The following is a 13,530-nucleotide window of genomic DNA, read 5'->3' on the forward strand; positions in this document are numbered from 1 at the left end:
AGATTCTCAAGACTCTTGGCAAACAAATTCTTGCCAACGGCTGTGAGGTGCAGCCCATCTCTCGCCAGAAGTCCCACCTCAAAGAAGTGGAGACCATGATCCAAGAAGCCAAATCCTTCCTGACAATACCACCTGCTCAGACAGAGGTTTACCTCAAGTATTTTCCTCTCTCTTATTGGGCCATGACCTTCAACAGGAAGGATTGGTGAAAAGACTACCTGTGCCCCAAGTCTCTTCAGCTCCGACATCTTGTGGTAGCTGATTTCACAAGTATGTGCTGTCCACACACATTGGTTAAACGCTGTTCTGCCTGGCATATTACATTCTAACTTTAAATAAGCTTATCTAAAACACTGAAAATGATTGGATTAAATGTATAATTTGTAGCATTGTAAACATTAATTATAGAAAACGTATCATATTGATCCAGTAGGGGGAGCAAGAGGGCAATACTTCTGCCAAAGTCTTGATATAAATTCAAGATTGCATAATTAACGAAAGGCATTTCTATGATGCCTATTATTCATTGTATACATTTTTAAGGCACACACATCTTGTACGCATAAAATATGCTTGAAGGAAACTGAATCTACCACTACTAAGATTTAAGTGGCCTCATTTTCTTGCAAGTTGAGGCTCTAATTGTTTACAGGAACACCTTGTCCCTGAAAAATGTGTTTTGCAGATGTGAATTGGAGGTAGTGGAACACTTTGCAGTTTTGCACAATAGATTAGAAGAACTGGTCCATAAGCAACCTCTGATAGTTACACTAGAAATATTAGCAATGTAAGAATTCTGTCGCTGGGTCAAATTAAGTAAGGTCTATCAAGTCCAGCATTCTGTTTACAAAAATAATGAGTCTTATCCTGCTTGTGGGCTTCCCAGGGATACTGAGCTGGCCACAGTGGGAAACAGGAATCTAGGCAGATCCAGAAAGGCTCTTGTCTTCTCATGCCTTCTGCAGGCCATGAGCAGCATACTGTCTCTTTTTTGGCTCCAACAATGTATATTATCACCAGTCATCAGCACATCTCGTGGTAGCAAATTCTGAAAGCCGGTTTAATCAGGAAAATGAACTCATTTTTATGTGTTTAGCCTGGAACTTTCCTTGTATAACGACTCTTCTTTCTTTCATAAGAATATTGAAAGGAAATTCAGGGCTGATTCATCAATTAGGCAGAGTGAGGTAACTGCCTCAGGGTATGGATGCTGGTGGATAAGGCAGTGGAAACCACTCTTAAGCTAGACTCGTCGGGTGTTGTGCAGGATGCTGTCCTGTTGCCAGCGATGAAATAATATTCAACAACCAGACTGATTGGATTCTGCATGTGAAATAGGGAGTGCCCCATTGTGTTCTTTCCCTTAGACTGCAAAATGTTTGGTGCCAGCCATGGAAAAGATCAATTAATTACAGTCTGATGATAAAACACTGTAACTCAGGTTCTTGTCACATACACATCTTTATTCTTATTCTCAGATGAGAAGAAGAAGGGATGGTTCTCAGGTTGCAAGCTGCCCTGGGCTCCTGTGGATATGAATTTAAACCAATCAGTGTGCAGGACCAGAAGAGAACATATCTCTCAGTATGTCAGGCATCAAGGATAGGGGATCTGTGGGCCTCCAGGTGTTGTTGGGAGCACAGCTGTCCTCACCCCTGACTCCTGGCTATGCTTGGTAGGGCTGATGAGCACTGGGACCCAACAGCATATTGAAGGCCACAGGTTCCCCACCTGTGCCAAACATCAAGGGATAAATGAGGCTGAGCTAGACCACGATATCTAAACTCTTTATATAATATGCACACTTGGAAGTCTACATAAGTAAGCAATTGAAAAACAAATTAAAGTGTAATGATATTGATATATCAAAGGCTACATGAGGCCCCACTGTTTATGTTAAAACCTTTAGTGATCTTGCCTCAACTGATATTCTGAATGCCAGCTGAAACCCCAGATTAGCCCACCAGACAAACCCAAAGCCCCATCATTTCTTCATGTGCTGTACACACCCTTGAAAGTTGGCAGAAATACACACACAGCAGAAACAACAACAACAAGCCATCAAAACAACAAATTACCAACCCCCCCCCCCTTACATAAGACAAGCATCATGGCAGCAAAAGGGACAGACAGACAGATGTGGGAAGATGGTGAGAAGGTAGATTGCAGCCAGTCCTGACTCACCTTAACTATGATTGGCTGGCTAGGTAATTGGCACTTAGCTGGATCAATCAGGGCCTGACACAATAATGATAAAGCTTTGAGCTTTTTGGCAGGCTCCCAAGCAAGCATGCGTGCTCAAACACAGCACTGCCTGAATTAATGTCAGAGGGGAGCACAAAGCATTCAGACTGCTGGCTGCACTTCACTAAAAACTGAGGATCCCTATGGCTGCAGACAAAGCAAACTTTTCTTTAACGGAGCCTGGTTACCTTTTCGCCTGGTAGAATGCATCCTGGACCCCCTCGCCAAATGCAGCACCCATGCATGTTCTACTACCCCCGTCCCAGACTTAACCGTTGCTACTTGCCGATGTTTTCTGCCCCTCCTAGATTTAGTTTAAAAATAAATTTGAGGTTTGGGGGCTTGAAAAAAAAACTAAAAAACTTGGATGGCACTGGGTTAACTAGAAAGTGAGGGGAGGCCTGTAGCCACCTTGCCCTATTCCTTCCCTTTCCTGAGAATGAGGCCCAGATGTGTTCTTTATAAGAAAGAAAAGGAAGGAAGCTTTTATTAGGCATCTAATTGGCTGTTGTGAGAAAAGGATGCTGGACTAGATGGGCCTTTGGTCCGGTCTAAGAAGGCTATTTTTCTGCTCTGAAGGCAGGGTGTCAGGAGGCCAGTGAGTAGGCTTGCTGTCTCCCACTCTAACTTAGAATGGGATAGTAAAGGGGAACTGCAACACTTGGAGAGCATGAGAGTGTCGGAGGGGGGGGGGGCTGTATTTCCTGGCTTTTTTTGCAGAGGGAGAAAGGTTCAGGGAGTTTTGGTTTGTGTGCCATGCATGTTTTGCCTTCTTTCGTTTGTACTGTATATTAGGTGTGCATTGGTTGTTTTTTTCCTTTGGCTGCTTTGGGAGAGATTGATTGCTTTAAGATTTTTGGTGGGTACTTTGCCCACTTTTTGGTATGATGGTTTGGGGTGTGTTTTACGTGTTTGTGTGTGTGTGTGTGTGTGTGTGTGTGTGTTGCTGCTTCGTTTTCTTTTATTTTGGGTGTGTTACCTGCTTCTTTTTGGTGTGTATGGGTGTATTTTGTCTGCTTTTTATTATTTGGTCCTGTGGAGTTGAGTTTCTGAGTGTCATGTTCTGCAAAATCATTATTTTATGGTGCTTCTTTGATTTTCAAATGTGCCCCCAGACCCAAAACGCTTGGGGATGTATGCTCTAATCTCTTTCAGGTACTGGTTGTTCTCACTTTTCCCATATAAGAAAGCACTAGAAGTTTTACAATAGTTGAAATTTGACCACAGTACATTTACCCTGGTAGTATTTTATAGTTTGTGAGTTTGAGTTTTTCCTTTTTCCTGAGCTAATGGTCCTTCCATATCTACTCTCCAGACACTGATAACTGCCTAACAGCATTACCCCTTGTGTATATGAAAGCAGTAAACATATTTTTCTTTTTGAAGCTTGTATTAGCACCTTACGAGGGGTGGGGGAGAGAAATATTCTGGGTCTGATTTTTCTTTGGAAATTATGCCGTTCCTAGAACTCACCTAGGAAATTAGACTGACTTTAACTTGTAATGAAAACCGGCTAAATTTATGCTTTTCTTCATTTCTATTATTTATTACAGGCCTTGACTGAGCATATTGATTTTATGCCAACCTGTGTTCTTGTCACAATTTTGTCACACAAATAAGGTTTCTGAAATGCAACGCCTATATTTTATGAAATATAATCCTATGCCATTTCCAGCTGACCTTTTCAGTATTCTGTATTTTGATGGGTTGCCCCTTTTCAGAGGGGCTTACTCAGAGCGATATTTTGTCCTCAAATTGCAGTAGTTAAACAATGTAATATATCATAAAGACTTTAAACCAAGTTCACTAGTAAGCTAAACTGAAGTTTTAAGCCAATTTGAAATCTTATACAGAATGACTGGAAGGGGCATTGCTATCATAACATCATCCTATCTGCATAAGATGAAACAAGTGGCCCTTTCCTGAAACAAACAAACAAATCAGGGAGGAAGTGATAGATGAAGTAGAAGTACTGGAAGTATTTGGAAAGATATTATCATGTCCTTTTGGGTTTCATGATACAGAGACAAGGGAAAGCTGACTGCAGTCGAACATGCACTCTGTACTTTAAGAATGCTGATTTTTATTTTAAAAGGCTAGAATGTGTGCAGAAGAAAGTGACCAAGATAATCAAGGGTCTAGAAACCAGGCCTTAAGATGAACGATTGAGGTAACTGGGTATTTTTAGCCTGTAAAAAAGGAGAGTGAGTGAAGGTATGATTGCCATCTTTAAATATCTTAAGGGCTGTCACATAGAAGATGGAGCAAGCTTGTTTTCTCCTGCTCCGAAGGGTAGGACTTGAACTAATAGTTTCAAGTTACAAGGGAAGAGATTCTGACTAAACTGAAGAAAGAACTTTCTGGCAGTAAGAGCTGTTCAACAGTGATATGGAATCCCTTGGATGGCCATGGATTTTCCTTCCTTGGAGGTTTATAAGCAGAGGTTGGATGGCCACCTGCCATGGATGCTTTAGTTGAGATTCCTGCATTGCAGGTGTTTGGGCTAGATGACCTTCAGAAACTCTTCTAACTCTAGAATTCTATGATTCTACCAAGTGAATGCTGCCCAAGCCCTTGTGGATTTATTCCCAAGCCCCCCTTGCTAACCAAGGAGCAACACAATCATCCACAGACAGATGGGGAAATCTTTAACAGGCATTGGGGAAGTAATGATAGAAAGTTTGAAAACTGACATCACATAACATTGCATTTCTGCTTTTGGCACAATCACAATTAAATGCTAAATGTCACTGCATGACATCTATGAAATACTGTCTAATATGAACTGTCAGGTATCAGATACAACTGGGTGTTAAAAGCAGTTGTTTGATACTTTCTATATTCCAGCATCCAGCATTCTGTGAGCATCAGAAAACTATCCAACATTAGCATTTACAGAGGACACATTTCAATGCTAAATTATTTTCTGCAACCCAAGAGCTATGATTTTAATATTTTTAAAATTCTACTTGATAAGGTTCTTCTAATCTAGTAAGCTGTTTCCACTGTGGCTAGTCAGTCTAGGGAGCTTGCAAGTAGGAATGACTCTTTTCAGCAACTGGTATTCAAAGGCACACGCTAGAAGTTATATTTAGCAAGCATGGTTAATAAACTTTAGACTTGGACCTCATGAGTTTGTCTAATTCCCCATTAATGCTATCTAAGCATCATATATTTGAGAAGTGAATTCAATGAGTTACGTGTTGTGTGAAGATGTACTTTTATTTATAATCATGAGCAAGGGGAGGGGAACTCTTTCTCTTCAGATTCCACTAAGTGCCACTAAGTTCAACTAAGTGCCAATTAAAGCTGGTGGAAGTCTCCTGTCATCTGCTTAATGATTATCTTATTCTTCCCTTCTAAAGTTAGTTTGTTTTTAATACTCATATTAAAATCTTGCCAGTTTAGTCTGTGGAAAAAGTCTTTTGTTCTAACTCGACTGTTCTTGGGATCTCCCTCTTGCTGAGTTTCTTTCAAATAAAGCAACATAGAACCATAGAATCAAAAAATTATAGAGTTGGAAGAGATCACGTATGTATAGAAAATTGTGGGACTGCCATGCTAATATTGATGACTCAGATGAGTTCTATTATAAAGGCTCTATTTCACAGGTAACCAATGTGGCTCCTTCCACATTTGCTGGACTACAAATCACATCATCCCTGACTTCTGGCCATACTAACTGGGACTCAGGGAACTGGAGTCCAGCACTTTCTGGACAGCACCATGTTGACCACCCTTAATCCAATTATTTAAAATTCTATTTAAATCTAATATCTAGAAAATATATCAAAACTGTCTTATACTGTCTAAGCAAAGCCAATAGATAATTCTGTACCATTTTCACAAAAGAATGTCTTTAATTTAAAAGAAACACTGAACTTTAATGCTTTTGGTTTTTATTGAATGCTGGTCAGGATCCAGAGCAGCAAAAGACTATGCACTTGAAGTTGTGGTTTCATTCTCGCAGAGAGCCAAAGTTTCAGTGGATGAGCAGTAGCTGTTTCCTTGGTCAGGAAAGTGGAGAAAGGGACTGTTGGACTCAGTTGTATTTCTTCATAAGCACATCTATACTGTTAAGGACATCTTCAAAAGATATACACGTGTTGACAGATGGTGCATCAGTTACACTTTTCCTTCCATTTTTCTTGTGTAATGTGTGAAGTGAGAATTTGAAACAGAAGTTGTGTGAATTCGAGATCTGTGGGAGATTTCATTTTCTCTACCAGAAATGTATGCCTTGTGTGGAAGTGCAAGAAAACATCTTAAGTCTATGTACTTTCTTCCCACTGCTTGTGTGTAACATCTGCAGCTTTCCTAAGTATAGCAATTTTCAAGAGCAAACAGGCAACTTACTGATCAGCAGCCTAGCAGCATCCAGGAAGAGTTAGGAGAGAGCAATGCAAGGACTAGGAAGCTTTCTGACATCTTCTTACAAACCAGTAATCTTTTTTTTATTGAGAGGAGTATCTCAGTGTAAATTGAACACTATAGGAATATTGCCAGCATTACTCACTAAATATTACACGTGGAACATATGTAATCTAGATAGTTCCTTCCCAGAAGTGATTACGGTTTTAAAAGAAGAATATGAATCTGAATATCTCAAGGTCAAAGGACAAAGTTAAATTGCAATATTCAGCAGACTACATTGGGTGTTTCAAGATGGGCATTTACTGTGGAATCAGCATTCCTAGTGCTTTCAAGTTTTTTTGCTGCTTTCACATGTTGTTGTCCTCAAAATGCTAGCCTATATGTCCAATCCTATTTAATCCAGGTTTATTTTTATTTATTTAACAAAATCTATATACCACTTGATAGTAATAAAAATATCTAAGCAGGTAACCCCTTTGAGGGGGGAGGGCTTTGTAACTTTTAAAAGTCTGTTTACTACCCTACATAGGAGTATGAAATTTACTTCTATAAAACTGAAGGCTGAGATCCTCAAGGATTAACTGGTTCTTGGATTTAAACCAGTGGTTAGCATGAGCCTGATGTTTTGCTTTTATATGGTATTCCAGGATTAGCCCTCTTTCAGAAGGAAACTTTACATGTACACCATGCTTAACAGAAGCAGAACAAAAAGACTTTCTTTAAAATCTGTAAGTCTGCTCCAATTTATTATTTTAAAAGGAACACAAGCTGCTTCATTGTCACCTGTTATGTGTTTCATCTATCAAAGAAAAATGCTAGAATTAAAAACAAACAATATATATGTCAATGTTTACATCATAAGTAAGAAACCCACTAGGAAGATGCTTGGCTTCTTAGATAGGTGAAAGGATTACTGAAGGAAAACAGGAAAAAATGAATAAATTATTTGTAATCTGTTATACATGTGCCTGTTTCTGAAGTCGGAAATACAGCTTAATTCAGAGTACTGTTGCCAGACTGTTAATGAGGACTGGTGAACATATTGTTATAGGACTGTTCTCTGCAAATAGGATACCTTTCTTCTTTCTTCTTATCCAGCATGGGAGCCAAGCAAGCTGCTCAAGCAGCCACAGAACTATCTGCCTTCCACTGTATATCTGTGCCAGGTGGAGAGGAAGAAAGCTATCTTGCTCCCCACCCAGAAAGTAATCCAAGTGAGAGAAACAGGCGTAGGGAAGAGGGAGAGAGAGAGAAAGACAGCAGCCACTGTGAGGACAGGATGCTGGGCAAATAAGCCATTAGTCTGATCCAACAGGGCTCTTCTTGTTTTCTTTTGTTTAGGAAGACAGAGAACAGGGTAGCAGAAAGAGAGATACAAGGAGTGGCCCTGCCCACTTTGAATCTGGTCCTTCTCACTTTTAGCTCCAGCCCTTTTGGCCATCAGCTTTGTTTCTACCCACTATTGGAATGCGACCTTCAACATAAAGATGTCCCCCACCCCTGAAGTAGACATTGCATTCTTGGATGTCTTTCGACAAAGTCTATAATAAAGACTTTTGAGTAAGCATAGCGGTCATGGGATAAGAGAATAACTGCTATTATGGATTTGTAACTGCTTGATGAAGAGAATGCAGACTGCAAAAACAAATGGACATTCATAGGGAAATGAGTGGTAGGATCCCTAAAATATTGTTGTTGGGAATGGTGCTCTACATGAGAATGGAGGCATACTGAGTATCCCTCCCCTCTGATGTCTACCCAAACAGAGCAGTCATCTGTAGAACATAAAGCTAGAAGCACGAAGACTTCTACATAACTCAGAATCCTGAAGAATTTTGCTTTCGGGGGGGGGGGTGTCACACAGACACCTTTGCATGCACATTTTGTGCTTCTCATGCAGGTTCTGAGAGGAGATTCTACCTAGTACATCCCTGCTTACCACTCCCATGCAGAGCACATGAAAGCTCTAACACCCAGCATCTGTAGGAACAACAGAGGCTTCTGGAGTTAAGGGTAAGGTGGCTAAATTTGCATATGACACACAATTATTCAGGATAATGAAAATCAAAGACAACTCCAAAAAGCTTCCAAAGTCTCTAATCTGAGTGTTTGGGAAACAAAATGGCAAATGACACTTAATGTAGGTAAATATAAAATCTGCACTGGGGAGATGGAAGGGGGAACAGGCGACACTAAGCTCAAACATTACATTGGTATTTTATATGATGGCTACGAATACTGAAAAAGGAGCTCTGTGTTCATGATGAATAGTTCTATGAAATCCTCAGCTTAGTGGAATGATACTGCAAAAAGCAAATTTCATGTCAGTGATGATTAGGATGGGCTGAAAATAAAATGGATAGTACAGTGGTACGTCGGTTTAAGAACATTCCAGTTTAAGAACAATTTGGTTTACAAACTGGAAGCTGTACACCGGCTCCCTCGGACAATAAAGCGAGATGAGCGCTGCATCCCCAGAGTCGGCCACGACTGGACCTAATGGTCAGGGGTCCCTTTACCTTTACCTTAAGAACGGAATCTGAACCGTGGAAGGGCACTGGCGGCGGGAGGCCTCATTAGGGAAAGCACGCCTCAGTTTAAGAACGGTTTTGGTTTAAGAACAGACCTCCAGAACGGATTAAGTTTGTAAACCGAGGTACCACTGTATTGTAATATCTTTACATAATAGTATGGCTGCATTTGAACACCATACAGTTCCAAGTGTCCTGTTTTAAATACAATGGTACCTCGGGTTAAGTACTTAATTCGTTCCAGAGGTCTGTTCTTAACCTGAAACTGTTCTTAACCTGAAGCACCACTTTAGCTAATGGGGCCTCCTCCTGCTGCTGCACCACTGGAGCACGATTTCTGTTCTCATCCTGAAGCAAAGTTCTTAACCCGAGGTACTATTTCTGGGTTAGCGGAGTCTGTAACCTGAAGCGTCTGTAACCTGAAGCTTATGTAACCTGAGGTACCACTGTATGCCTATTGCATTACCTATTGTGTCAGTAACCAGCTGCATTATTATTAGTCTTATTCATACCCGACTAACATTAGTAACAGAGAATAATAACTTCTATATATTTACCTGAGTTGTTTCCAAGGATGAAAGTGATTATTTTACCTAGTAAAGAAATATGCTACATATGGTAACTAGGGATGCATATGGTACCATCACTATCCGGAAATATATTAGTTGTCAGTATAGGAATGAACCTATAACAGAAAGACACATCAATTATAGTTTCAGTTTGGATCTTGACAGGGCATTTTTTCCCTTTAGGTTCAATATTTGCATTGCATTAACAAGAAAACCACAACTACTGAAACACAAATGCAACGAAGAGACAAGCCAGCCTTGTATATGTTAAGTGTATTTGGATTGATTATATTCAGCGTTTTCCTAAATTAATTAGCCTTTTTCCCCATGCATTGGCCTCATCATGATCTCAAGCAAGAAAGGAATAATATGTAGAGACACACACTAGCAGAAAATAGCTGTTCCTGCAAAAAGTAATCTCTCCCTTTCTTTCCCTCACTCTCTCTCTTCCCATAGCTTCATAATTTACTCCCAGTCCATAAGGTCCTTCACAGCAATGATTGGGATGATGGATGGTTCTACTTCAGCTGCAGCAAAGGAAGATACAGCAATGCATCACTCCACTGGAAAAACAATAGAACAAACAAACCATAGGGACAGTATGGCAGGCAGAGGGCCAAGGGAATTTGCTTGGGTGGAAAACTAGACAGCTGTACCCTGGAGTTATGTAAAACAACAGCATGTAGATATTTCTCCTATTGTGGTCATACTTGATAGCACTTGATTTGAAGCCTGATAGCAATTGAGATCCCAACGTTGCTAAAACTATTTTTATTAGACTTTTTGCACATTTCAAAGTATTGTGTCCTAAACACACTAAGAAGTAAGCCTCACTGAATAGAGTATAACACTTCTGAATAAATTTGCATCGGATTGTATTGTTAGGTGACAATTCTTTACACTGGGGTAACCAACATCTTTGGGTCTAAGGGTGTATTTGAGAAAATGCCATGGATGTCACCTCCTTTGGATGTATCTTCTGCCATCCCCACCCCAGGTCAGTTTTCCCTCACAGACACGCTCCAGACTGATAGAAGATACAATCGCATACACACATTTCAATGGAGTCTGGGTTAGTTGGAGCCAGTAGAATGAAAAAATATCCTCTTGAATCTGCATTTTACACAAGATTCCTGGGGGGGGGGGGAGGTGTGTGTGTTAAATATATAAGGGTACCCTGCCGGTGTGTGGTCATAGATCCAGTGTTTTTGTCCTTGAGAGAACCCATTGTAAAAATATGGGGATCCATAAGGATTTGGGTCTCAAAACGGTTTGTGTGCCATGATGGTGGTAGGAAGCATGAGATTTTTTTTATTTGTAAAATTTATTCAATGGAGATAGATGTGGTCTGTAATTTGATTGCTGATTAGGCAGGATGTGTGAGTGAAAAATTACTTTCAAGAGGATCCATTTACTAGATCCAAGAGGGGTGTGTGTGTGTGTGTGTGTGTGTGTGTATACACATATGGCTTTCCGGCACACCATTCTCTCTCCTGACTCCTGTGGCACACTACCTTCTTTCCCCTACCTCCCCATCACTCTATTTTCCTCCCTCATTTTCTCCTAGATTGCTTCCCTTTCCCTCCTACCCTTTTAGTTGCTCAGGACAGGGGGGGGAAACAAGTACTTCATGCAGTAGGAACTTGCTTTCACAGGAGGCAGTCGTGGATATCAACTTGGATAGCTTTAAAAGAGAATTAGGGAAATCCGTGAAGGGTGAGGCCACTAGTGGCTACTAGACTTGACGGCTATGCTTTGCCTCCTTGGTTGAAGGCAGTATGCTGGAAGCTGCAGGAGTAAGGAAAGCTCTTGCGCTCATGTCCTGCTTGCAGGTTTCCCATAAGCGTCTGGTTGGCCACTTTCAGAACAAGATGCTGGAGTAGATGGGGCATTTGCCTGATCCAGCAGGCTCTTCTTATGTTCGAGTAAATGAAGTTCTTCCGTGCCCAACATTCCCTGATATTTCTGTAGCAGGCAGTAGCAAATCTGGGACAAGGCAAAAATAAATGTGGCATCAGCAACATCATTAACAGGTACATCCTGTTCCATTTACAGCATAGTCATAATTATTCAGTCAAGCTATCTGCATCCACTGAATATTTAGGTGTCCTGGTTAATTACAAATAGTACTTTATAGATATGAATAAATATTCAGTACTTGAGTAAAATACTTGGCAATAAGTTTACTTTCTTCATATAATTTGTGCTCCTTTTAATTTTTTTGCTCTGCAGGTTTTTATTCAATTTGGTTGCAGATTATTTACTGTACATACATAAGGTACTATTTCATCCAGTTGAATTTAAAATGGTCTCTTTTATTATTATTTCTTGAACAGTTGGAAAGGTGTAAAAGAGTCTTTTCAATATTGTATTTCTCATGCACTGCCCATGTTTATTAAACAAAATACAATTCTAGGGCTTTATTCTCCTAGTTCTGAATCCATAAAGTTATTAAGATCCTAGGTTTACAAGACAGTGGTGAAGTATGAGGCAGTTTTAATTTTCTTCCCAGTGAGCACATTAGCGGAAAGAGGTTGGGTTCTCCCGCTAGGCAGAATTAGTTTGTGCCAGTATGGGGGACCAGACCATTGCCATGCTAATGCTCAATAGCAGTAGGGGTGACATTAATCTCTGTGTTGTTATTTATGTCCTTGACTTGGCAACATCCACGACTCAGGGTTGTCAGGTATCATGTTCCATTACTCAGTAATAAAGATTTGGATTATCAGGACCCCGGGGTTCCTTTTGGCACTGCATATCTTTTTCAGTATATGTGTCTTGCCACTAATTAAAAATATGTTTGGCAGCAGTGCTAGTGGGATGTTTCTCATGTGCCAAGTGTCTGCACACCCAGCCTTTAATGGGGTGTAAGAAAAGTAAGGGTGCAGGCTGGGTTGCAAACCTTAGAAGAAATTATTAGCAGAGAATTTAAGGAAAGTTGGCATCTTGCCAAAATGCTTGGATTGCAAAGGCAGAGCTGGGTAGATTAATTCAGTATATGCGGTCTTGTGTTTCCATTCTGGTCCCTCATGGCCATTTTACATATGATGATAGTTAGGTGCTGATTGTAGAAATAGCTCCTAAATATGCAAAGTTTGAATGTAACAAACATGAGGTACACTCATCAGCTGATATTGTCCCTTCCTTCCTGTTATGTCAAACTCATAGACATCTTTCAGTTATGGTCCGCTTCAGGAAATAAAGAGGTTTTTTTATTGGATTATATTCTTGAGTTGATCTCCCACTTCCTCCAGGTCATTGGAGACTTGAACAAGTAGAAAAAAGATGTTGTGCTGCAGGAAGCCTCACTTCAATAACATTTCCCTTGAAAAGACATGACAGGTGGATTTTGGTCACATGAAGCCTCCTGTTGATTAGTATATCTAGGATTCAAGAAACAATTATTGCATCTTATGAAAGATTCTATTATATTTCAAGTGATCCCACTACTTTCTATGCTGGCACAATAATATGTCTGTATCTCCTGCAAGTAATGGACGTTTCTGGGTTTTAAATGACACATGGAATAGCACCACTATCCTTGCAAAGCATCAAATGTAACAGCCAGTTTGTATCTCTTGTGAAAGCAGCCATTTAGGATCAGACTCTGGGTGGACCTGAATCAAAGCCTGCCAGTTATAACAAGGCTGCGGCTGAGTTGTCATCCAATTTACAGTGCTTTGACTCATATCTAAAGCTCAAAGTTTTAGTAGTGTATGCAAACTGGGTGTTACATATATTTCCCAGGAATTGTATCAGATAACATTGAAGATATTGAAGTAAAGGAATACTGGATCTCCCAGCTAGAAATA

The 13,530-nt window shown here is 40.2% G+C and overlaps 1 protein-coding gene across 4 annotated transcripts in view; it reads left to right on the plus strand.

Annotated features, from left to right (window-relative positions):
• Positions 1-12,938, plus strand: part of LOC307215528 (uncharacterized protein) — a 186,924-nt gene extending 173,986 nt beyond the window's left edge. For 2 of the 4 annotated variants that reach the window (XM_079974867.1, XM_079974868.1), the window contains 3 exons: positions 6,162-6,347; positions 7,717-7,832; positions 10,175-12,938. The gene's annotated coding sequence lies outside the window, so the exon portion shown is untranslated. The remainder of the gene's footprint in view (positions 1-6,161; positions 6,348-7,716; positions 7,833-10,174) is intronic. The other 2 variants (XM_079974869.1, XR_013838531.1) reach the window with 2 other exon arrangements.
• Positions 12,939-13,530: the final 592 nt, after the last annotated feature.

The sequence above is a fragment of the Podarcis cretensis genome (genome assembly GCF_951804945.1).
Source record: "Podarcis cretensis genome assembly, chromosome: 4".
Taxonomy (NCBI): domain Eukaryota; kingdom Metazoa; phylum Chordata; class Lepidosauria; order Squamata; family Lacertidae; genus Podarcis; species Podarcis cretensis.